Consider the following 23,108-nt stretch of genomic DNA (forward strand, 5'->3'; position numbering starts at 1 on the left):
CTTTCTAATAGTTCACTTCAGCAGATTCACACTTTTCATTCAATCTGGTACCACTTTGTTCCGTAAAGAGTTCAGGTTTAGTTATTGAGGACTGTACAGATTAACACTGTTTTTTAGGATTAGCTAGTAGAGTGACACCTTGCAAGGAACTTCATGTCTGGTTTAAGGGTACCAAAATGGACACAGGAAGTAAGGAAGGTTTCAGGACCCAGGCATGGACAGGGAAACCATCAGCCTTGGGTTGCAGAGTACTAAATATCAAGCTGCTCTCTCAAAGCATGCATATCTCATTGGTTGGGAAGTTAGGTGGTACATATCTCAGAATTTCGCCATCTCGGGGATTGTGGGAATTTCTATATTAATCGTGTTAAGATTTACAACTGTGCAAATTGAAGGGCCAGAGGTCCTGGAGCTGTTTGCACTAAGGAATGGCACTCCTGTGCTAAGTCCTAGCTGCCTTCACTAGTGTGTGGAATAATAGCTTTTCATTGTCAGTTTGACTGGCTTTAGAGTTACCTAGGAGATGGCACTCTTAACGACATTCTGCTATGTTTGCAGATGGGAGCCTAGCATAGCTGTCCTCTGAGAGGCTTCTTGGCAAGTGATAGAAACAAAAATAGGAGGACCCAGAGGAAACAGGAGCTCCAGAAGAAGACAGACAGAGCCAACTAACCTGGGCCCAGGTGGGCTTTTGGAGACTGAAGCACCAACTGAAGATTATGTATGGGCTAGATCTAGGGCCCCTACACATATGTTCACGGACAGGTTGGCCTTCATGTGTAAGGATGCTGACTCTGACAAGGATTCTCTTGCATGCCTTTCAATCACTTTTCCCCCAAAGGGGCTGCCTTGTCAGGCCACCATAGTATATGTATCAGGCCACCTGCTACTTCTTGACATGCTGGGATGGATAGGTGGTGGGGAGGCTCCCCTTTTCTGATGGGGAGGAGAGGTGGGATTCAGGGAAGAGGGAAAGAGGGTGGGACCGGGAGGAGAGGAGGGAGGGAGCTATGTTTGGGATGTAAAGTGAATGAATAAATTAATAATAGGAAGAAGAAGAGGAAGAAAAATTACCAAGGAGACAAGCCTCTAGGTATGTTTTTGAGAGAGTTTCCAGACAGGTTTAACTTAAAACACTCACCCTGAGTATGAATATCACCATCTTTTGGGCTGGGAGCCAACACAGAAAAATTTTTTTCCCAAGGGTGGAGAGATGGCTCCAACATTAAGAATGCCCATTACCAGCAGCCACGTGGAGTGCCTGTGACTCCAGCTAGCTGCAGGGGATCTGATGGCTTCATCTGGCCTCCTCTAGAACCTGTAATCATGTGCACTCTCAGAAAGACAAATACACTCATACACATAATTACAACTAAAATAAATCTTAAAAAATAATAAATAAGGGCTAGAGAGAGAAGGCTCAGTAGGTAGAGGTACTTGTCACCAAATCTGATGGCCTGAGTTGTAGCCATAGGACCACAGAGCACCAACGGAGGATCAGTTACTCAAGATGGTCTCCATCTCCACATGCACATTGTAGCACCCACAAATGAACACATGTAACAAATGTTAAATAAATAATACCTGAGGAGAAAGCTAACCACCAACATCCATCTCTCTCAGCTTCCTGACTATCAATACAATGTGACCAGCTCTCTGAGACCCCTGCCTTCAGAGCTAGAGTTACTCTTAGCACCCTACTAGAAACTGAGAGCTAAACCTTTCTGTATTCATTACTTTTCTATAAAATGCCATGACCAAAGCAACTTATAGCAGAAAATATTTATTTGGGCTTACATTCCAGAAAATAAAGAGTCCATTGCCATCACAGCAGGAAAGTGTGGCCGCAGTCAGGCATAGCAGCTGGAACAGCTGAGAGCTCACAAATCAAACCACAAGCAAGAAGCAGAGAGCAAACTGGAAATGGTGAGTCTTTGAACTCTCAAAGTTCAGTAGCACTTCCTCTAGCAACGCCACACCTCCTAAGCTTTTCCAAACAGTCCTACGAACCAGGGACCAAGTATTCAAATGCCTAAGGCTGGGCAGATATCTCTCTCAAACAACAATAGGTTCCTTCCTTAATTTGCTTTTGTCAGTATTTTGTGGCAACAACAAGAAGAGCAAATAATACACAAAATTGTTAGCAAGGAATGGGACCTTCATTCTAATAAACCTGAATATATGTTTCTTAAGCCTTTGAAACTACTTTGCAGGAGCAATGTGGGAGAGTTTGGAAGTGTGGGCTAGAGCAGCTCTAGAATGCTGTAAGTAGAGTTTAATGAAGGGGTCCAGAAGACCAGAATGCCCACAGACATGTAAATGAAGTCCTGACTCTCTAGGTTTCAGAGGGAACAAGGATTAATTGGGAACTAGACTAGGTCCTTTGTATCGGATTCTGGAAAAGAACTTGGCTGCATACTGGCTGTGACCTGGCATTTTAAGTTTTAAAATATAAAGTTAAGCTCAAAAGTAATGGACTAAATTATCTGGCAAGGGATTTTATGACAGTATAACATCCAGCAATATATGAAAAATGGAGTTTGAAGGATCTTGAACATACTTAGAATGGCAGGCAGGGTAGGGGTAGAGAAAGCAGGTGTTCATTGAGAATCCCAATTTATGGAAATACAAATTGAAGGGACCCTAGCCAGCCTGAGTATGGTGGCACAGCTCTCGTGAGCTGCCCTACCCCCTGTTCCCTCTGCCTTGCTAAGAACCATTAGAGTACATTCCTAAAGCTAGCCACCAAGGTCTATTCCCTTATTTGATCACTTCCTCCTCCTGAGACTGACTACCAAGGTCCAGCTATCAAAGTATTAGATTCCAGCAATCAAAAGCCCCCTTTGACTCACCTAATTAACATGCCCAATTAAAATCAAACACCTCATTTTAACACGGGGATTTCCCCTGTACTGTCATAAACTGCCATTTTCCTAAGGGCCATGTCTGTTTCCTCTCCATCCAGAGGCAATCCTCTGTTCCCCCCCCCACACACACACACACACACTCTGGGACAAAGACCCCTTCCTTGCCCTCTTCCTTGTTTCCTCTCCTTTCTGCCTCATCCTCCATCTAATGTCTTTGTTTCTTATTCTCTGCCCTTTGTTCCTGCATACATAAATCTCCTTTGTGCTGAGAACTTGGTCTTGGAGTGGTCTGAGCTGATACTGATCACTTCATAAATTCACTGGGCAGGAGAGAACCTGAGGAGAGTATTGCTGATGGGGCGGGGAGGGGTCCTTCTTCAAAAACAACTACTTAAAGGGCTAGAGGGATGTGCAGAAAAATCACTGAGCAACTTAGAGTGGGTGGTAAGGGGAGGGAGGTCAGCTGCAGATTGGATCTACTATAGCCAGGAAAGGATGGGTTGGAGCTCCTTCTGAGCTTGAAGGATGTTAATGTGAGTAAAGACTGATTCGGAGGCAGGGACAAGCTAGTGAGAGACATGTAGATTGGCTACAGAGTAGATGGCATAGCCATTAGGGTAGAGCTTACCCACGACTCCTATTCTCCAATGTTCGTCCAAGTGATGAGTGATAGAAAGCTAAAACTAAGTGTTAATGTTGGCAAGCATGGTGCCACCACGCCTGGCGGATTCAGTTTGGCATCTCCAATATCTGCAGCCATTTATGGAGGCCTCCTGGAGGCAGGCACCTGTGTTGCCGTAAGGAAAGCAGAGGAAAGGGCTGGGGACAGTGGAAATGGAATTGGGTGTAGGGGGATCTCATTCCTGGTCTGACATCCTTCAAGTGGGAAGTCTTGGGTTCCTATAACTTTTTTATTCTGTTGTAGGTCTCCCTAGGACAGAACCTCCAGCGGTGAGTGTTAGGAGGGCTAGGGAGAGGCTGGGCAGTGGCAGGGTTGGGATGAAGAATTACGAAAATGGCTATACGAATATAGGAAAGGGAAGCCTGTGGAGGGCATATGGCCTAGGCGGCAGCTACCAGATCATAAATGCCCTTCCAAGAGATCTTGTTGTTCTATTGAAGGGACATCTCCTTGCCTCCTTTGTCTTCTCTGACTTACCAGCAAGAGGTGGGGCATCTTTTCAGTTGGGAGGTGGTGTCAGACATTTCTAGCAGGGACCCAAATAGGCCTAGACTGGTCCTGTGGAAAAACACAAACAAAACACCTTCTGGTGGTAAAGAGGGGGTCTGGTCCCTTCCCAATTCCATCTAAGGGACCTTCCAATTGTACTAGGACAGGAGGGGTTAATCCTGGTGTATGCCAATGGAGGGAGATAGGAGGGTGTTTGGAGCTCATGTAAATGTTAAATATATGGTAGTCAGAGCCATCATTAATTGTATGTTGGGGGGTAGGCATATGTTTTTTTGTTATAGAAGTTGAGCTTTAGGGTTCAATGTGTTTTTTCTATTATTCCTCAGCCCTGAAGATTGTGGGGAATCCCTGTGTGATGGTAATTTCCCATTGTGAGCAAAAGGTTTTGAAATGGGAGCCAGTAAATGCAGGGGCATTATCAGTCTATTTGTTGAGGAATGCCCATGATGGCAAAGGTGGAAAGCATATGGTGAATCAATCTTTTTGAGTTTTCTCTCGTTTGGGCCCATATAGAATGTGAGTATGTGTTTACAGTTACAAAGATATTTTTGTCCACCATATTGAGAAATGTGGGTAACCTCAGTTTTCCATAGGAGACTGGATTTAAGACCCTGGGGATTGTTGCCCGTAGTTTGTCAGGCTGGGTGGTAATAAAGGGAAGCATAGGAGAAGCATGTTTTTATTATACTCTGGAGCTGAGCAGGAGGAATGTGGGGCATGGGTGTGAAGTCCTTTATACTTGTGTGAGTGTGTGAATGGAGGGTCCCTGTGTTCTAGTTTTTCGCTTTGGCTTCAGGCCTTCCCTTTCTCTTGCTCCCCCAGAAGCTTCAAATGTGCGCCTAAAGGAATTTTCTTCTTAACCACATAACTTTGTGTCTGCCCTTACAATCGCCAGTATCCTGCCAGACCAAGGTGTTTTCTACATCCACGACAGCGCCAAAGCAACTGCCTACAAATACTCTAGTTTAACCTTGCAGATTTCATCAAGCTGGACCTACGCTTTCCCTCCCAGCCACAGATGTTCTCACAGACCCTGGACAGCATCAAAACAGCCTGCTCCTCCTGGACTTGGCCAACATTTCAACCTTTTGACCTCCCTGTCACCACCCCAGTGTCAGCAGGAGGTAGTCAGAAAAGATTGTCCATTTATTATCAACAAAAGGCTGAAGTAATGTGCTTCTGCCCACAACAAACAGTTCCAGGCTCTCCCAGCATTCCTCAGTCCCTATCTGCTGCTGGAGATGGCTGGCAAACCCCACCCTCTACCCTGAATTTTCCAGGGCAAGGGCTTCCTTTCCTTTTCACCATATAATCTGGACATTTTGTTGCTCTTACTTTTTTTTTTCTTTCTCTCTTACTCCCTTGCATGGAAACCAAGAGCTGCTTCCAATGAACCTACATTTATATACTTTAACTTACATGAGAAGCAGTCCAATGTTCTCATTTTTTTAGTTATAGAAAAGGGAAGAATGTTAGCATATAGGCAGCCTGCTTCTGGGTTGCCTAGCAACCTATGATGTCATCATGTGTCACCTGCCAGGTGTGTGGCAGATACACCTGGCAGATGGCCCGGTTCATCCCTGTATGATCTATAAACAGACCAACTCGACACTGTCTGTCTCTTGCTCTCTCTGTTTTTATTTCTCTGTTGGGGTGCCCCCTCTCCCCATCTTTCTCTCTTTCTCTCTCTCTGTCTCTCTGCTCTCATGGCTCACTTAGGCCCTAACTCTTTTCCACTTCCCTTCTCCCAAATAAACTCTTTCATATCATATTATATGCATGTGGCATCATTTTTATATACATACTGATAGGCAGTATCTAGAGAATGCCCAATAAAAACTAACTACAATGCCATGAATCATGCCATTGAAATACCACAATGACATTTTGTTAATAGTCAAGATTGCTATGACTTCTCTCACCTAAGAGAGAAGAAGAGTGAGGAAGTGGTTTGGAGAAAGACAAAGCCAACCAGTTCCTCCCTGAATCTCTTGGCTTGACTTTCTGAGCCTTAGGCAAATAAAAAAGTTTTCATTCCAAGTGACGCCTATCATCTGGTGAAAGACTTGTTCTTTACAAGTCTCATATACATCCCTTCACTTCCCTGTTCTGGGCACCAAATGTGGAACTCAGATAGCACTTGGAAAATACAAGTTCTTTCCAAGGTGATCGATAATGCAAAGCTGTGTATCAGGGGTGGGGGTAGGGCATGAAAGGCAGCTCTGTCTTAGTGTGCGGGGCTTCTTCTCCAAGTGGCAGTTCCTGTAAAGATAACTGCAGGTTTCACTCTGCCATCCTGGGCTGTAGCAGTCTACAGCTGTGCGGCCAATAGTCTAGTTCTTTTTGAGGAAAAAAGAAAGAGTTGCGTACAACTGTAATGTCTGATGCTGAAGCAAGTGTCCAAAACTAGTGTTAGTATGTTTTAAGACTCTGCCTCAAACCAACAACAAAGGAACAAAGAGGTACTCCCACACACCCCACATGCTCCCTCCACAGAGCTCACGTTTCTGGAGACTGAATTGAAGAGTGGGTTATTACATAGGAAAGTCTTTTATGTGGCTTTCCTGCTAAACCTGTGACAATCCTTTCAGAATCCTGTGCTGGAAAATCAGCAATTTAAGTCTCTCTTTGAACTGTGTAGAGGATTTACTCTGTAGAGCATATAAAAAAAGAAAAGAAAAACTCCAACTACACTAGGTTATATGAGTTACACAATAAGTGTCAGTTAATAAAGTATAACTAGAACAAGAGCTATTTAGAACCTAAAGGAGGACTCTGGCCAGCCCAGGCCTGGAAAACATGGCTCTGGCGGGCCTTGCCTTTCTCCCTCATTCCCTCTGCCTTTCTAAAAACCATTAGATTACATTCCTAAACCTGTTCCCTTATTTGGCCACTTTCTCCTCCTGAGACTGACTACCAAGGTCCAGCTATCAAAGTATTAGAGTCCAGCCATCAAAAGCCCCCTTTGGCTCACCTAATTAACATGCCCAATTAAAATTGAACACCTCATCTTAACATGCGTTTTTTTCTTGTACCTTTATAAACTGCTATTTTCCTATGGGCCATGTCTGTCTCCTCCCTAGCCAATTCTTTTTCCCCAGTAGACAAACACCCTTTCCCTCTCTGCCTGTTCGCTACCCCTTCTCCCACATCCTCTTGTCTCCTGTCTTTGCCTCTTATAAATCTATTTGTGCTGAGAATTTGGTCTTGGGAATCCTGGGGAATTCCAATCCTTTCAGAACCTGCTTTAAAAGATTCAGTCAGTCCAAGGAAAGCCCCAAACATGGAGCTTTGAAAAACATGAGCCACACTTTACCTGAAGAAAAGAAATTGAAATTCTGAATATGGAAGGTGAATCTTGTTAGCATACAGGCATCCACTAGCCTCGCAACCTCTGACATCATCACCTGCCAACTCCAGGTGCACTGCCAGCTGTGTGCTATGCACGCCAGATTTAAAAAACCCGCTCAAACTTGTTTTCTTCTTGGTTTCTCTCCCTCTCTCTCCCTCTCTCTGTCTCTTTCTGTGTCATGGGTGCTCTCCTCTCTCTCCCTCCCCCTCTCTCACAATAAATCTCCATCATATCAAATCTGTTGCAGGGCATATTAATCATTATAAAAACTCTGCCCTGGGCTGGATGATGACTGAAAAGGATTCAGGATTCTGTCTAAGGAAGCCAGTACATGCTAGCATACTCCATAATCTCTCCATAATCTCTCTAGACAAGAGCCCTCCTTAAGCTTTACCCCAATCACTGCAATGCTGCTTACAAACACGGATTCCTACACTCGGTCTCGGGACGTGGAGATGGCACCCATGGACTCTCAACACTTAGGAGCCTGAAGCAGAAAGACTGACAGGGTTAAAGGCCAGCTTGTGTGAGAGCCTACCACAGACAAGCAAAAAGGCACTTAGGTATGGCCTGGAAGGGAGCTGTGTTTGTTCCTTTGTGGTTTTGGTAGTGGTCCTCTGCCTTTTTCTTCTCTTTCCTTTTCTGTTTCTTTTTCAGGTAAAGTATTTAAATGCAAGGCTATTGGGAGCAGCTCTTGAAGCATTCATAGAGGGGAGAGAAAAAAAGAGGAGAGAGAGGAAAAGAGATACAGAAAGAGAAGGGAACCAAAAAGTCTGGATTATATAGTGAGAGCCCCTTGGGAAGGGGAAGCCCCCTACCCCTAGTCTGGAAAGTTCAGGGTAGAGATATGCCAGCCACATCCTGTAATAGGAATGCAGGATGCTGGGAAAAAAGCACCTCAGTTGCTTGTCCCAGGTCTGAAAGCCCAACAGTCCAAGTAAACAGAAATGAGCTTAATCTGGATTATACCAGTCTGGCAGTTAGAGAAAAGCCAGCATTCTTCAGGAACTCGTGAAACTGGTTCCCACCTGCCAAAGGAACCATTTCCCTTACTTCTGGCAGAAGGAAAATATGGCTACCTGTGGTGGCATATCAAAGCCCATGCTGGTCTCCAGGCTCCCTCAGTGTAGCAGGGCCACAGACCCTAGTAGGCCCCAGATCTTAGCACAACTGAATCCATGATGGAAGTGCCGTTCAGGCCATCGAACTCAGCACGTAGAGACCTCCACGTGCCAACACTAAAACAAAGACCTGCCCGCCATCAAAGGCCATAGTTCTGGGAAAGTGTCTAAATGTACTAACTTACTTTTTGGCTTCTGTAGTTCTACTTCTGGCTAACTATTCTTGTTAACTGAACTATGTCAACCCAGGACATGATTTTCTTGTGTTTAAAATCTCATCCTGAGGCTCAGTGCTACACCAGGATTCCGAACACCAAGTGTAGTTGACCGCTGGCTAATAAAGACTTTCTGTTGGCTTGAACCCATGTCCAAGCAGTCTTCTCTGGTGGATTCCCACATCAGTTTCACAAGTGCCCGTTATACATCTCAGAGCTCCATGCTAATATGCTAGTGTCGGGTTCAGGGTGGAAGCCAAGAAAACTCACTTCCAAGCTTTATTCTGCGCATGCAGGGAGGCAGCCAGTTCAGGATCGGAACCACATCCTCGAAGGGAGATTGTACCACAGCAGTTTTAAACCATGAGCAAGCGAGGGGAAACAGGGTGGGGTGTTGCATTGACCAATCGAATTTTGACACAAAGGGCTAAGCAAGTGGTAACTGGGTCTTTCCAGGTCACCTGTTTCAGGACCCTTGACTCAGCTCTTTGCAGTCCTCTCTTGGTCTTTGCCTGGAATTTAGAGTGATAGGGAAACAAAGGAGTGGGCAAGCTTTAAGTCAAGACAGGCAACACATTCACAACTTGTGTGCCTTAGTTTGTATAATGGATAATGGCAACTTCCTTCTTTACATCCTTGACTGGTTAGCAGATTGTTGTGGGATGGTCTGATCCTTGAATGTTGCTGCGTGGATATACCTGTCCTTGTTGTGTAGACCTACCTGATTGGATGATTAAACAGCCTATACCTGGGCAGGGTAGAATGGGGTAGGCATGGCTAAGGTTCCTGGGCTTCGGAGGACAACAGAATCATGGGGAATGGATGGGAAGAGAGGAGGAAGGAGGTCACCACAGTGAGTTAGAGTGGAGAAGGAACCATGTGGGCTGAGAGGAAAGACTCCAATAATGGTGTGGAAAGGCCCAGGTAAAGAATAAAAGCATGTATTCATAAGATTATGGATGAAAGGTAGCCCAGATAAAATTGGTTAAGGCAGATGGCATTGGATGGGGCTGGGAGATGGATGGTGAGGTTATTGATACAGTGTAGGTAGAAATATCTGCCTGGCCCAAGGTAATACGACAATTATAAAATCTAACAGGTGTCTGTGACTTATTTGAGATAGCAGCTCAAATAATATCGCTGCAACAATTATAGGGTAAATAATAAATAATATCTGGCCCAACAGCAGACAAACATGGAAACTCCTCAAGAAGCAGGAGAGGAGTTGGGTTCCAAGGCCTGGGATATGAACTCAGTTTTGACCCTGCCAGCAAGATGGAACTTGTTCCTGAGATGGCGGGACCCAGGAAACTGCCTCCTAACACTGGCTTTTCACTCTCTAGGCTTCCCTCCTCCTGGATACTGGATATTGTCTGTTCTCTTTATAACGGAAGGTTTCCCTCCCTACCCTGCTGTTTTTACTATCTCCCTGTCTTCTGTCTCTGCTTATTCTCCCTTCTCTTACCACATCCCTGGCACGTGCTGGTTGTATTCAGTCTGCATCTTTCTCTGTCTGTTCTGGACTCTGATATCTACAGTAAAAACCTTAACCACATTGTGGAGTGGTCACTGGCAGTTTCATTGGCAGTCATTGCTGTGCCCCCTTACAGATAAGAAGATAACCTGAATTTCTCATTCTTCTTCCCCTCTCTCTGATTGTGTGTGCTATCTCACCTACCTCTGACTTTCTTAGTTTCCAACTATATTGATTGTAAATATTCTGAAATATTCATTGCAACAGTAATATGAAAACACCCATGATTTCCACTGATGGCCAAGTCTCAGGAAGGTTTGTTCTGTCTTGTGTAGACACGGAAGACCTTGAATAGGTCTGAATCTTTCTACCCCTCCTACCTGTGTGCTAAGATTACAGGCATGCATCACCATGTCTGGCTTCAAAGTCCTAAGTACTAGTCAATTTTGTTGGCCATAGTCATAATTAAAATTTCAGTTACATGCTAGGCACAGTTGCTATAGTAGCATTGAAAGCTCAATAAGGAAAAGCTGTTGTCTTCTAGCCAAATAAATGGGACCTACCTCTGGGTGTAAATATGCCATTGTGTCCTCCCCCAAGAGTTGATCTGGAAACAAAGCAAAACAAAACAAAATACAAGAAGCTGGGTATGGTGGCACATGCTTGTAATCCCGCACTCAGGAAGGCAGAGGCAGGAGTTCAAGGCCAGCCTGGTTTACAAAGCCAAAGCTACACAGAAAAACACTGTCTCTGAAAAAAGGGAGAAATAAAAAACAGAAAAAAATTCAATTTGCCCAAAACTGTCCTTAGGGTATGTGGGGTCCCATACAAATATATTTCAGCTGTTGGTGGCACATGCCTTTAATCCTAGCATTTGGGAGGCAATTACAGGTGGATCTCTGTGAATTTGAGGCCAGCTGCATCTATCGAACAAGTTCCAGAAAAGCCAAGGTTACACAGAGAAACACTCGCAGAAAACAAAACAAAATAAAGAGTTAATCTGGTTGGCTTAGTCAATCATGTAACCAAGGGACCAAAATGAAGAAACAGGAGAATAATTAGCCTGTTAATGAGATAAGTGCACTTTTCTTCCCAGAACCCCGCCCCCACCCCCAGCACAGTCTGTAGAACTACAGTGAGATTGTGTCAGTCACTGAACACTGGAGGGGCTAACTTTTCCTTTCTCCTCTCCTCTGTTTTTGTTTGTTTGTTTGTTTTCAGATGCTGGCCAGAGTGTAAGTGTGTTTTTCCTTGCTTTTTGTGTTTTTTCCACATTTTCCAAAGCTCCCCCCTTGCCATCTGGCTGTTTGTCTGTGGATTGGCTGATTTGTATATTGCTTAAGTCAACCAGCATGGCTTTTTCTGCTGCTCTATTCTGTCCCTCACTGTCTCTCTTATCTCTCTGCGTCTGTGTTTCTGTCTGTGTGTGTGTGTCTCCTTGAGATGGGTCTCAGTATGTAGCCCTGGCTGACTTGTAACTCACTAAGTAGACCAGGATAGTCTACAACACAGAGACCTGCCTGCCTCTGGCTCCTGAGTTCTGGGGTTAAAGGTGTGAGCTACCATTCCCAGTTTGAATCTATTGTTAGATTCTTTCTTCTTTTTTTAATGTGTGTGTGTGTGTGTGTGTGTGTGTGTGTGTGTGTGTCAGTTTTGAGCTGCCTGCCTTGAGTGTTGCCCTAGGTCATCTGACAAAGCAGCAAGTTGTTAAGCCACTGAGCCATCTTTCTAGCCATAGCCCCTCCCCAACTTCTTCTATTAATGAGACTAAGAATTCCAGGAGGGACCCTGATTTCCCTGCTGTCATAGTGACAGACACCTGTAACCCCAGCACTTAGGAAGTAGATGCGTTTTCAAGGCCACATTCTCAAGGATCACATTGTCACGGCCAGCATAGGCTGTATATTCCCACTTTGCCTTGAATGAATGAACACAATTCAATAATAGTGAGAATAAAGATATTACCTCCCCCGCCATCCATGTTCTCAGACATTCTAACATTAAGGTCTCTGGGCTCCAGGCAAGGATTCTTACTGTTGCGTTAAGTATAAGCATTGTATTGTAGCTAGCCGGTGCAGGTCCACCTGGCCCAAACAAGCTGCTTGTTGGTTTCCTAGATAACGGACCTCGTGCCTCCCAGTCTGGCCTCACGCTGCTTGAGGAGGACCCTCAACTTTTGAAAGAAAATTTCATTTCTTTTTACTCCATGTGTATTGCGTGTATGCCTTTGTGAAGATGTCACTAAAGACAGTGGTGAGCTGCCCTGTGGGTGCTAGGATTTGAACTCCAGTCCTCTGGAAAAGCAGGCAGTGCTCTTAACCATGGAGCCATCTCTCCAGCCCCATCTTGAACTCTTCTCCTCGTCCACCTCCCAGGTTGTTATGAATGGCACCACCATACAGTTGACAGAAACCTAGGGCAGCGCACACCAGGCAGCTGCTCTGCCAACCGAACATCCCTCACCCACAAACAGCCCTAGATTTCAGGCAGCCATCTTGCACTTTGCCTGAAGGGCAGGGGCTAAAGTGGTTGTAAGCTTCTTTTCTTGGAGGTTTTTGCTTTGCTTTGCATTATTCATTTGTTTAGTCAGGAAAGGGGACTGCGCAAGTAGAAGTCAGAGGAAGTAAAAGGTACAGGAAAAGGACCAGATAAAGTGAGAGATGATACTGAAAAGTTGACTTGGGAACACAGTAGGTCTTACTTCAGAGTTGTCCGCTAGGAGGATAAGAAATGGGACTAGTTGCATCTCTATATCTGTGACAGGATCTCACGTAGGCTGGGCTGGTTTTAAACTCACTGAGTAGTTAAGGATCACTTTAAACTCCTGATCCTCCTCTTCCCACCTCTCAAATGCTAGGACTATGGTGTGTGCTTCCACGGCTAGCTCTGTCAGTTACTGATAAGATTGTTGAAAAGGGGAGGACCAGACAATTCCCCAGACACGCACACTCACCCACACACACAGGCAAAGCAGTTCAGTCAGTGTTCTATCGCTGTGAGGAGACACTGTGACCATGGCCACTCTTATATAAAGGGGTTTGTAACTCTTATAGTTGGGGCTTGTTTACAGTTTCAGAGGTTTAGTCCATTGCTATCATGGTGGGCAACATGATCGCACACAGGCAGACATGGTGCTGGAGAGGTAGCTGAGCATGCTACATTCAGGTCTAAAGGTGGCAGGAAGAGAGAGCCACTGGGCCTGCCCTGCACCCTCACTTCTGACACTTCCTCCAAGAAGGCCACACCCCCTAATCCTTTCAGATAATGCGACTCCCTGTGAGTCTATGAAGAGGGAATTTTCCTTCAAACCACCACAGATCAATAGAGTAGGTGGAGTATGGAGGAAGGCACACCCAGGTCTTGAGCCCACCCAGCATCTGCTGTGGTAATCTGCAATTGAAGTGGCACCAAGCATGGAAGCAGAGGTGCTGCTGCTCTGCTTGGTTTTGTGTCCCTAAGAATTCTAAACATCATGTTCTCAGAGTGAGCAGCTGCAGGAAGGACTGCCACAGTAGCAGTCCAGAGGTCTGGCTCCCTCTGGGGTGTGCGTGAGTGTGTGCGTGCATGCGTGGGTGAGCATGTGCGTGTGCATGTTCATGTCTGTGTGTGTGTGTGTGTGTGTGTGTGCGCGCGCGCGCGCGTGCATGTGCGCGTTTGTGTGAGATCCAGTTCCTATGGCCTTCATTGATTCTTTGGGACCTGTGGAAACATGGAGGCAACACGTCAGGCCCTAAGTACACAGCTGGTGACTGAAACTGTTAGTACTTGGGCAGCCTGCTTCTGGGTTGCCTAGCAACCAATGATGTCATCATGTGTCGACAGCCAGGTGTCCCAGTAAGTAGGCATGGTTAAGTGGCTTCTTAAAAGATTCAACCCGCCACTTTGTTGCCCTCTTGCCCTCTTAATCTCACTCTCCTGCTCTCTCCCCTTTCTCTGTTGGGGCACCTCCCTCCACTCCCCCTATCATGTCTCCCTCTCGCCTTCTCTCTCTCTCTCTTCATCTCCATCCAATAAACCTCTTTCATATAAAATCTGTGTGCATCATGTCATTGGTCCTAACATTGGTGCATTGGCCGGGAAGGGCTCTCCTGGTAGCACCTGGTCTGGTCACACCAGGAATCCTTACTCAGACCATGATGCCTGCAACAGAGTTTTCTACTGCTCTACCTATCCCTAACCACCACTCAAACATATACCTTAAAATGTACACTTTCTCTCAACTGCTCTGCCCTTACCATGCACGTGTGTCCCTCTGCTCAAGGCCACTCAGACTTGGCATCCTGCCATTTTCTCTGAGCACCAGGGACAAGGTAGACACTCATCCTGCGCTAAAATCAGCTTGGTGAAACTAAAACGCTCATGCCAGACACTGAAACTGCTACTTCAGACACAGACACAGCCCGCTCCTAAACTATTGCTGTTAGGTAAGCAATTGCTGGGGACCCTGCACACACAGATGGCTTTAGATTGTGCTGCTGCCTCGGGCCCCCAACAGGTGAAGTTTTAAATCTCCCACTGAACATATGCTTGGAGGGGCAGGCTTGCAGAGGAGGGTTTTCAGTTGTAAAGACTTCTGATCAGACGTGCTACCTGCATGCAGAGAGTTTTAAACTGGCCGGGACAGCCATCCCACCAGCTAGGACCTGGTCTGGCTATGCAGCTATGGCCACACACCTCACATGTCTATCTGCCATATTGATTTTGGGATAGAGAGGGTAAAGCCATGGTTTTTACTGCTATCTCCACTAAGGGCAAGCACATGGTTTCACTGCCATCTTAACTTAGGGCAATCAAGGACAGTCACATGATTGGCAGCCACCTTGGTTATAAACAACAACAACAAAAACAACAAACACTGTGGTTTTCCCCACTGCCAGCTGCTTTTACTACTTTGTTTCTGTTCTACTGTTTTCAGAGCTGCAAAACTACAGTCTCTTGTAGACCCTATAAGGCCACTACAGTACCCTTCCTACCTCCATTCTAAAGCTGCCTATCTACCCCTATCTTTTCCTGTGGATGAGATTCCCTCTATGAGAACTCGTCCTTACTTTTGATGAAGCTCTGGCACCAGGCACTGAGGTTCTCAGGCTTAGCTGGATTAAGCCTATGACCTGCCGTGCTATTTGGTTGGTGAACCACTAGCTGCATGGTCCATTTCCATTTCCCCTTTCTCATTGGCAGGAACGGCTTCCTCATATTCTCTCCTCTTAGGGAAACCTCTGGCTTCTACACCTATATTTGCCCTACTCAAATGTCTAATATCCAATAATACCCAATAATACCCAATAATATCCAGTAACAGTAAGAGTGATCCATAAAGTAAAAAAACAATTCCCTATTTCCCTTTTCTCAAAGTCTTGTCGGTTTCTCTTTGCCTGATACCTCACTAAATATACTCTCTGGTTTCTTTTTATACTGTCAAAAAAAAAATCTTAAAATTAAACTGTAAACCTTAAGGTGACTACATGGTATGAACAATTTTAATAATAATTAATTCTCTGTTTATTTTATCTCCTTTTACACCAGGACAGCAACAAGCCTCATTTTAAATTGGTATGGATTTTTATAAAAATTCAAAGTTACATTTTACAAGATACATATGATTCAACCCTGGTTCAAAATAAGTTTTACATAATGCTAAAATTTCAAAGTTATAAAGGTCTATTCAAATTAAGCTAGTTTAAAATGTCTGTCTAACTGTCTATGTCTTTATCAATTCCTGAATTAATAAAAAATGCTATTTCTCCTGCCATAAGCTGCCTATGATCCAGATTTATCACTAGGTTTTCTGGCTAATAGGTTTGCTATAATAAATTCAAATGTAATTTTAAAATTGCTTTATACTGTTCTACTATATTATTGGTTTTAAAATTCATAACTCAGGGATTACTATGTATGAGTACCAATATGCTAAATTAAGATCTATTAATTTTAGAGGCATTTATTTATTTATATTAAAACTTGATCATTGTGCTGTATCCTCACAATAAAAAGGTTAAAATATGCTTGGTCTTGTTTTCTAAAAATGGTAATATTATTAATGTATAATATAGCCTTAGACTTTTATAAGCTATGAGCTTTTCATATACTAATTCATACAGAAAACTGTTATGCTCTCACTTTAAGGGACTATATTTATGAGTTTTAAGGCTCCAACTTAACAGGGACAAAACCTAAAGTCCTAGTATTTAATGGTTAACAAATGCAAGTTAATAGTCATCTCATAGATGATCAAGTCCTACTTTAACATGTTCAAAAATATATTTATAGTCCTACAGATGCAGACATGGCCTCAACTGTTTATTTAAGTAAACAGCTGAGGAGGGTCCCTGAGTCACCATACAGGAGTTGGTAAAATAATAAGAGAGGAGTCTTCCTGACAGGCTCATCTACAGCAAAAACTATGCTCCAGACCTTGGCTGCTGCTCTGAGGCTGTTGACATTCCCACATAGAAAACAAGAGGTCTGCAGTGGCCCATCCTGCCAGGGTATAGCCTAAAGTCAACTCTGCCAGATAGCTATTTCAAATGCAGCTGAAGGGGTCAGTGGTCCCACGGCTGCCTCAAAAGCCACACACTGCCTGCTGGCAGACTGGCTTTTGGAAGTCAAATTGCTCCCATGCAGACTTGTCCTCTGTGCCCAGCCATGGAGGCTCAACCAGCACAAGAGCCACAGACACTTCAGCCTTCGAGCTCCTTGGCCTGGTGGAGGACAAATGAATGGCTCCTAGATTCAGTGACCTCCACCACCCTCACCCAGGCCAAGGTAACATTGCAGGTCTGTTTTGGCCTCACACTCAGGCCCCACAGACTTCTGCCTTGGGAGACTTCAGATGCCTTCTCAGTTCTCTTTATATGCAGGAGCCCAGGCCTGAGTCCTAGAGTTGCTGTTGTCAGGCCTAGACACAATATGGCTTGTTGCCAGACTCAGGTATAACCTTTTACCATCCCTTTAGTTAAAGGACAATAAATGTTCATAGCAGTCTCACCTATGACTCATGGTAAATAACTAGATACAAAGGCCTAAGAAAAATGTTGTTTGAGGGTCTAAGAAAGTGTTTTAAGGTTGGTAAATGCAAGTTATAAAGGTTACAAAGTCTAAGGTGATTTAAGGTATCCTAAATAGGTAAAAATGCTTAATATTTCCTCCTGTTGCTATGCTACTGTTATATTTATTGACTGTCCAGAGCTTTGCCCTTTATCGATAAAGCTCTGATTTATTAATCTAACTCTAATACAAAAACATTCCACTACACCACTCACTAACATGGTTCCAAGATCAAGATTTTGACTCTCCTTTAAATCTCCATAATATGTCATCATGCTAAAGCTAAATATCTTTTGTCCCTTCTACTTCACAAAAGGTTTCTGCCTTTTCAGAGCTCACCTTAAAGAATGTTCATGCTGTTAACACAAATGTGTATGTCTACTGCCTTCTCTACAATGTATGTTTCAGTGCAGATTACAGTTGTGATGCTAACATGTCTAAAGTTTTATCTCCTTTGTGAAACTTAAAAGTAATTCTTGTAAGCTGCAGGAAATCCACCTGAATCCACCTCTCAGGTCAACTAGGCTCCAGATAAGTACTGTACCTATTTATTGTCTATCTCAGAGGGTGGGATTCCTCCCCTTCCCCTGGTTTTGGGAAATCCCTTTCCTGGCTACTTGATTGCTACATTCCTACATCCAACACCAGCTGATCGGTGATCTTCACTTCTGGTTGGTATCAATTCCTGGCTACCAATTGCTACATTCATACACCCAACAGCAGCCAATTGGTATCTTCACTTCTGGTTGGCTCCAACGCTTCCTACTGCTCTCGCCAACCTACATCCAAACGCTTCATCTAGGACCTTCTTCTCCTTTGGGTAAGATTCTCCCTCTGCTGCCATGATTTCTCTCCCTTTCCCTCTCACTTGTGTATGAAAATCCTAGTGCTGGGTAAACCGTGTCTACTACCGGCAACTGGGCCCTTGGTCTCTGGCCAATGCTGATGAGCTGTTGGAACAGATTGTACCAATCTACTGAGTCAAACCTTGCTCTTGGGATGCCCTGACAGGTCACTGACTCCCACCTGCCCACTGGGAATAGTTCATTCATCCATTCCTCCAGATTCTCCTCTGGGCTGTCTTCTGGAGAATTTCAGATTTCTACACCTAGTGCCTGCTTTAAGGGCCTCTAATCTTACACACCTCTGCAACCAAACTTGGCCTCAATTTCCTTAGATGACAGATCCAAAGCAAAACCTTTTTAATTACTGCCAGTGATTGGGTAAATGGAGGTTTCCTCAACTAAATGGAGGTTCCCATGTTCAAGTCTCTGATCCAAATCTTCCACCTCTGTTCAATCTTCCAAAAGTTTTAAATGTACACCTAAAGAAATTTTCTCCATAAACTACTTTAGTTTGTATTCTGCCGATAAATATGTTCCAGTGTCCTGCCAGACCCAGATGTTTCCTATATCCACAACAGTGCCAAAGCAGCTGCCACAGTGTTCCAGTCTGACCTCACAGACTTCCGTCAAGCTGGACCTGCACCTTCCCTCCCAGCCATGGATGTTCTCACAGACCCTGGACAGCATCAAAACAGCCTGTTCTTCCTGGACTTAGCCAGCATTTCAGCCTTCTGACCTCCCTACAGCGTCCCCAGGGTCAGCAGGAAGTATCTCCCAGAATTTCTCAGTCCCTACCTGCTGCCTTGTGTGGCTGGCAGCTCTCTGCAGGCAACCCTCTCCCCTGAACTTTGCAGGGCAGGGGCTTCCCCTCCTCCTCACCATGTAATCTGGACATTTTGTTGCTATTATTACTCTCTCTCTCTCTCTCTTTCTCTCTCTCTCTCTTTCTCTCTCTCTCTCTCTTTCTCTCTCTCTCTCTCTCTCTCTCTCTCTCTCTCGCGCGCGCGCGCGCTCTCACCTCCTTGCATGACAACTGAGAGCTGCTTCCAATGAACCTACGTTTATATACTTTAACCTGTCTAATATGAAAAGCAGCCCAAGCTCCTCATTTTTTTAATTATAGAAAAAGGGAGGACTGTTAGTATTTAGGCAGCCTGCTTTTGGGTTGCCTAGCAACCTATGATGTCATTACGTGTTGCCCGCCCGCCATGGCAGGCATGGTTAAGTTGCTCCTTAAAAGGATCAACCTGCTGCTTTTTCTGCTCTCTTGCCCTCTTGCCCTCTTACTCTCTCCCTCTCCTGCTCTCTCTCCTTTCACTGTCGGGATGCCCCCTCCCTTCCCACTATCATGTCTCGCTCTCTCCTTCTCTCTCTCATCTCCATCCAATAAACCACTTTATATAAAATCTGTGGGCATCATCATTTCATTGGTCCTAACAAAAACCATGCTATTATTTCTGTACCTAAGGAATTTGAATGGAGACCAATTTCTAAGCGCCCATCCTTCCTTCAAGGTTTGTAGCCACGAGGCTTCCTCTCATTCCTTACTGTGTCACAGACTTCCTTCTAAGGGAGTCCGCTTTTGTGTATGTGACTCAGCTCTTCAGAGAAAACCCATGACAATCATGTGAGATGAGCTTCAGTTTGTACAAGTTAGCTGTGTGTTAGTAAGCCAGCTGGCTAGGTGACCCTGCATTTCCGGGATGAATGGAAAGCAGAAATGGTTCACAATTTTCTATTAGGAGATTTAAAAAAAGAAAATACATGTCACTATTCTTTGTGAATATCCATGTTGTAACAAAGAAACAGCAAGGGGGGAGGTCTTTGTTCCAAATACGGATGATTAAATGACTCCCCCTTTTTAAAAAAAAATTTCAAAATGAGATGAATGCTGTTAACTTACACTGCAGTTCATGCTGTCTACAACTGCTCTGCCTCTAAAATGAACTTGTGTCAGTCTGCCTAGCTGAAGCAGAGCTGGGACTGAGGAATGTGACTTTAAAGATATGATAGAACAGGAATGTCATCCAGTCTACTCAAGGAAAGGCTGGCCAGATGGAGAGATCTGTGGAGCAAACAAGCTTCACTTGTCAGCTCATCCAAGGTCAGTGGCTTCCTCTGAGGTTACATCCTTCCAGGTCAGTAAAAGACTATGAGAGCGGGAACACATACACATACACACACACACACACACACACACACACATACACTCACACACACTCACAGGAGCTGCCATTTGATTAAGGCAAACTGACAAGCAGTGCTAACTCAGGACCTTCCTGCAAGGTTGCCAAACGTTTTGTTGTATTGACACCATAATGACCTTCTTCCTTAGGGACGTCTTGCTTCTTCTCACATCCTATTGGAGGTGCTGAGAAGTAGTTACTATGCTGCGTTCCAAATTTCTAGAGACTGTGATCTCCCACCGAGGGTGCTGGGAGGTTTGGAAATTGGATCACATCCTGTCAGGCTACTCATTAGACCCCACTCACTGGTGGCCAGTAGAACTATTAGCAAAGGTGGCAGCTCAGTGGGTAAGCTGGGGGCCCTGGAAAGGTGTGCTTAGGAATGGTGGACTAGCAGGCATAATGTACCAAACATTTGAGACTTTGAAGAAAAGGCTGTTGGGGAAATAAGATCCCATGTCTGTTACTCTTCAGTCTCTGAAGAAAAGAAAAGGGCTGCTATGAGGCCCAGAAGCCTTGGCAGCTGCATTCAGAGCTCCCTCACCCCTGCAATGGGAGCACACAGTAAGCTAAAGACTTATGGAGCAAGTCACTGAACTTTGGAAAAGGCCGATCTGTGGTAAAGTCCGGGCCAAGATTAGAGAGAAATCCTTTAACCCTAAGAGATGAAATGCTGATAGATACCTTGTGGATGTCTCCAAAGATTTAACATTCCAGATTCTGATCTTCCTAAGGCGCCAGCTGTGCTGATGGCATTATGGTAACAGAAACAGAAGCCAATAGCACATAAAGGCAGTCTTCATCTTTGCATAGGACTATAGGCTGGGGAAATCCATCCTTGTCTTTTTCTTCCTTGTCTCTAGGAATGGGGAATACACATATGATATTCTAAAACTGGCTGAAACTACTGAAATCCATTAGATTTCTCTGGCCAGAAGTTTTACCAATGGCTTTATTGGCAGTTGGATTTACCCACGTCTAGAAATCGTAAGCTTGGCACACAAGCCGGTACTCCTCGTGACAGAACCTCATCGCTCTCACACGTCTGCTCTCTGCTACGAGCCAGTAAGGCCAGCCCTTGGTTTATTCTGCCAAAGCATGTCTCCATAATGAAAGGTGCTTTCTGTGTTCCATTGATTGGTTGAACCCAGAAGACTGAGTCTTTGGGGAACAATACCAAAGAAAGACCAACCCTGAGCCTGACTGAAAGAACTGTTCCAAGTTCTCATCACTCACACTTCAGCAAACTGCCAGGCCCTTAAGTCTCAGATCCATGTCCTTCAGCTTAAGAGTTCCTCCTAGCTCTATGAGCTCCGTTCTAGTCGGGGACATCACAGTAAGTGGCAGGGCTCTTCCCAGAAGCAGACGCCATTTTGGATGTAAGCGGTTTTCAGTGATCACAAAACAACAACCCTTTCTCCCGGTCATGTAGCCCCTGCTAATTTTCCTCTCCTGCTACGACAGAATTATGAGCTTCTATGGGAGATTAAGCCAAAGTTTGGATTTCCAGTGTTAACCAAAATTCTTACATGACTAGAGATCCTTTGGTCTGCCTTGTGACCATTATCAGGCTTTCGGATTTTAGATTGTTGTAAAGTTAAACTTCTAGAGATCCATTTATTCTTTTTTTTTTTTCTTTTTTCCTTTAAGACAAGGTTTCTTAGTGTAGCCCTGGCTGTCCTGCAACTTACTCTGTAGATCAGGCTGGCTTTGAATTTACCGAGATCTGCTCACCTTTGCCTCCCAAGTGCTAGGATTAAAGGCGTGGGCCATCACTGCCCTGAAAGAACCATTTGTTTTGTATTCTTTATTTAATCTAACAGATGCCCAGGTCTGCTGACTATATAAGGAAACTATGCAGAAGAACACATGAAAACAAAACAGGAGCCACATTCTTATACACTGTTATTAAGTCTCTATACTTTACAGGAATACGTTTCTGTTTCCTAAATCTGATGTACCCTGAAAAACCATGTTTTTCAACCTCTGCTGACCTTGTAACTACATAATGTATACTTACCTGTTTGCCTGAACACCTGTGATGGCTCCTCTTCCACAAGATACATTCTCACACTTACCTACCCCACAGGCAGCCTTAGGGTCTGAGTCCCCACTTTTCTCTTAGCAGGGTGCTAAGAGCCAATTATCTCAACAGCTGTTTTCCATCAGCCCCAACCCTTCCCCATACAAGAACCTCAAAAGCCAGTGCTGCTCTTTGGAAGACCATCTTAGGGAGGCAGTCAGCTGGCCAGTTCCTTGTGCACTTCTAAATACAGCTTGCTTTAATCACACAGTCATGGAAATGTTTTTTTCAAGTCTAACAAGCCAAGAGCAATTTGCAAGAATGCCAGTCTTTACCTGCATACTTGGCAGCCTTATAGCATGTAATAATTTGGCTTCAGACTCCCAGATAGAACCGCTGATGCTTACATCCAGCTAATGGCACAGAGGTGAAGTCAGCCAATGGTGAGCCTTGTGTGCACTCCCAGAGGACAGCTCTTTTTGGTTTTTCCAGACAGGGTTTCTCTGTGTAGCCTTGGCTGTCCTGGACTCACTTTGTAGACCAGGCTGGCCTTGAACTCACAGAGATCTGCATGTCTTGCCTCCCTGAGTGCTGGGATTACAGGTGCGCACCACTGTGCCTGGGACAGAGGACATCTGTATCTGCAGAAGGTTTAATGTGACCGTATGCTGTTGTTCTGTTTCTTGATGACAAGCCAGTGGAGAATAAGAACTTTGACAGTTCCACTGTTACCTCATATAACCTGGACAAAAGTTAACTATTAACCCAGCCCCTACTCTGTGCCGC

General features: G+C 44.6%; 2 long non-coding RNA genes across 4 annotated transcripts; one reads left to right on the forward strand and one right to left on the reverse strand.

The window, feature by feature from the left end:
* The first annotated feature begins 557 nt into the window (after positions 1-557).
* Positions 558-8,882, forward strand: LOC132655837 (uncharacterized). 3 transcript variants are annotated; one of them, XR_009593719.1, is made up of 5 exons: positions 558-683; positions 1,805-1,926; positions 3,793-3,818; positions 4,386-4,575; positions 4,882-8,882. It is a non-coding gene; the product is annotated as an uncharacterized LOC132655837 (long non-coding RNA). The 3 variants fall into 3 exon arrangements; XR_009593717.1 differs by having other exon boundaries at positions 4,386-4,417; XR_009593718.1 differs by lacking the exon at positions 4,386-4,575.
* LOC132655838 (uncharacterized) lies at positions 4,024-23,010 on the reverse strand. The gene is made up of 3 exons (XR_009593720.1): positions 22,658-23,010; positions 10,785-10,828; positions 4,024-4,107 (listed from the first exon to the last, which is right to left on the reverse strand). It is a non-coding gene; the product is annotated as an uncharacterized LOC132655838 (long non-coding RNA).
* Between the last annotated feature and the right edge of the window lie 98 nt (positions 23,011-23,108).

This window comes from Meriones unguiculatus, chromosome 8 (genome assembly GCF_030254825.1).
Source record: "Meriones unguiculatus strain TT.TT164.6M chromosome 8, Bangor_MerUng_6.1, whole genome shotgun sequence".
In the NCBI taxonomy this organism is placed as follows: domain Eukaryota; kingdom Metazoa; phylum Chordata; class Mammalia; order Rodentia; family Muridae; genus Meriones; species Meriones unguiculatus.